At 38.9% G+C, this 2,753-nt stretch overlaps 1 pseudogene; it reads left to right on the top strand.

Moving 5' to 3' along the window:
* The first annotated feature begins 257 nt into the window (after positions 1 to 257).
* LOC123232838 lies at positions 258 to 371 on the top strand (annotated as a pseudogene).
* Positions 372 to 2,753: the final 2,382 nt, after the last annotated feature.

The raw sequence follows: 2,753 nt of genomic DNA, 5'->3' as shown, positions 1-2,753 counted from the left end.
TCCTGACTTCCTTGGTTTCTTCAGGTATCAGCTAGAACCCCATCTTCTGCAAGAAGCCGTTTTCAATCCCCATTAATGCTAGTGCCTCCCCTTTGTTGATTATCCACAATTTATCCAATATAGAATTTGTCTCTTTTTAGCTGTTTGCATGTAGTTTCCCTATTAGAAAATGAGCTCCTTGAGAACAGGAGCAGTGTTTTGCTTTCCTTTGAATCCTCATTGCTCAGCACTGAGGCATTCTTAGTACTTGGTACACAATCGCTTCTCGGCCTTTTTGCTAAGATCAAGTGTAGTATCTGTTCTTATCAGTACTTGATAGACAGTAGAGATTTAATAACTGCTTATTGGATGGCTGACTGAAAATACTCTCCACTATCCCCAGTATCATCAGCCCTATACTCCATTTCTCCTTCTTGATTTTAGATTCAGATCCTTTTCCTTCCATAACACTTGGACAAGATACATATATCAATGGACTAACTTGATGAGGTGCCCATTCAGCTATATGTCATAATCTGGTCTAGACTACTCATCCACTTTGTTTTTCCAGTGTGAATGGTTATGCCAATGTCTCTTATTGCCAAGGATTTGACTGAGGTTTATCTTGTTTCAGGGCTTGGTGGGAAATAGAACAATCCCATGCTCAAGCAGAATCTACCTTTTGTATGGACTTTACACAACATAACATATATAACACTGGCAAGCATATTTAGCAAGTGAAACTCACCCAGTCTAATATTTCACTTGATGTACAACAGCTGACATTTGAATACAGTTACCCCTCATTTTAATGAACTCCATGTATAATCATCTTATGGAATCATACACAGACTATGAAAAACCATCTAGTCTATCAAATTTCCTTTACAATATTAACAAAAGATTTTTTCCCAAAGTTATGACTAACAATTTTGGTACCTAAGGCAAACCTCACAAAAAATATGCCTTTGGCCTTTGGTTGATTTTTTCAAACAAATTCAGTTGGGAGAGAGGAGATCCTAGGACACATGGCTCTAGAGAGGGGGATAGGGACATTGAACACAAAATTCTGAAGCAAAGGGATAGGAACCCTAGGATCCCATATAGTGAAGCCATATATCATACCATAGATCATCCTTTGAGATTATGCCATCCAGGCAGAGAGAGCAGAGAAAAGCTGGCCCAAGGCAAAACTCACCTGGGGAGACACAGCTAAGGGATGGGGGGGAAACAGAAGCATGGTATTTAGCAGCCTCCTATTTTAAGTGATTATACTTGCTAACTAGGTGCAAAGCTCAATTATTTCTTAGCTGCTGGAGAATGTAAATGCTGCCTGCATCCTCTAAATGTTGGTGCCCTGGAAAAGGTTCTGGTCATTGTGTCCTAGTTCCAGTCTTGTCATTCAATGTCTGCTTGAAGGTGTCAAGTGATAGGGAGGTCATTGCCTCCTGGGACCACCCATCTAATTTTTGACAGCTCTAATTATTGGTAATGCTTCTGCCAAACTTAAATCTAACACGGAAAATTCTACCCCATACTTCTAGTTCTACCCTCCAGGGATAAGCAGAACTTTCTATGCTAACAAATTTTAAGATCTCATTCTTTCAAAACTGATAAACTTCAGAGCTGATAGGCAGTGAAAGAATAGAAGTTAATTTAGAAAAAGAAAAGAATGAAATAGAAGATTTTTAAAATAACTTCATTAAAGACAATAAAGGAAGTTCAGAAGGAGAAGAGATAAATAGGACAGTTTAGAAATTAGCTTGTTGTATTTATTATGTACTTTAAAAAATATAAACTGCCCATAGGTAGAGTCAAATTATTAATTGGAGACATCCACGCAGCAAAACTTTCCCAATATTCCCTTCCTAAAACCTTTAAAAGAGAGCCCCAAATCAAATTTTGGACCAGCAGAGTCAACAAAAGATCAGGCTGAGATTTTTTTCTCCCCTACAAAAACTTAAGAGGTTGCAAGATAAAGTCTATAACACCTGGGTGGACAATGGACCACAGGAGCAGCAGCAACTTGAGGAACTCTCAACCTAGAGAGGGGGGGGTCAGACAACTAGTCAGAAAGAGATTACATGGGATCAATTGCTGGAACTGAATATAGCTGGGGATAATTGGCAACTATTGCCCAAGTGCAGTTCTGGATCGCAATTTTTGGGCAGATAGGTGTGCTGATTGTCAGTCATAAGGGAAAAAGGGCCCTGATCAAAAGCAAAGTTCAAAAGCAAAGAAATGCATTAGTACTTGTGGTTGCAGGAAACCAAAGACCCTTCTAGGTTAAAGACTGGATCACAGACCAGGAAGAAAGTGACAATAGCTGCCCCAAGATCACACTACCTTGTAGGCACCAGAAACTTGCAGAACCCCAGAACAAGCTTTGAAAATAGCAACACAAAAAAGTCTGAAGCTTGGGATAGTGCCTCCATACTCCTAGGTGAAGAGAGCCCAACTTTAATAAAGTTCACAATCAAGAAATAGACTGGAAAAATGAGCAAACTACAGCAAACATTTGACCATAAAAAATTACTACAGTAACCAGGAAGACCCAGGCAAAAACTCAGAAGAAAACAATGGGAAAACAGACAGACAGACAGACAGACAGAAACAAACACACACAAACTCTCAAAGAAAAATGCTAGGTGTACCCAAACATAACAGTAGTTCCTGAAAGAGAGAAAGATGAGTTTGGTAGAGGAAAAAATGGAGAAAAGAATTAAAGTGATATAAGACAATTATGAAAAGAGAATTAGCAGTTTGGCAAAAGA

The sequence above is a fragment of the Gracilinanus agilis genome, chromosome 1 (genome assembly GCF_016433145.1).
Source record: "Gracilinanus agilis isolate LMUSP501 chromosome 1, AgileGrace, whole genome shotgun sequence".
Taxonomy (NCBI): domain Eukaryota; kingdom Metazoa; phylum Chordata; class Mammalia; order Didelphimorphia; family Didelphidae; genus Gracilinanus; species Gracilinanus agilis.
Note: the sequence above shows the minus strand (reverse complement) of the source record. Positions and strands in the feature narration are given on the sequence as shown.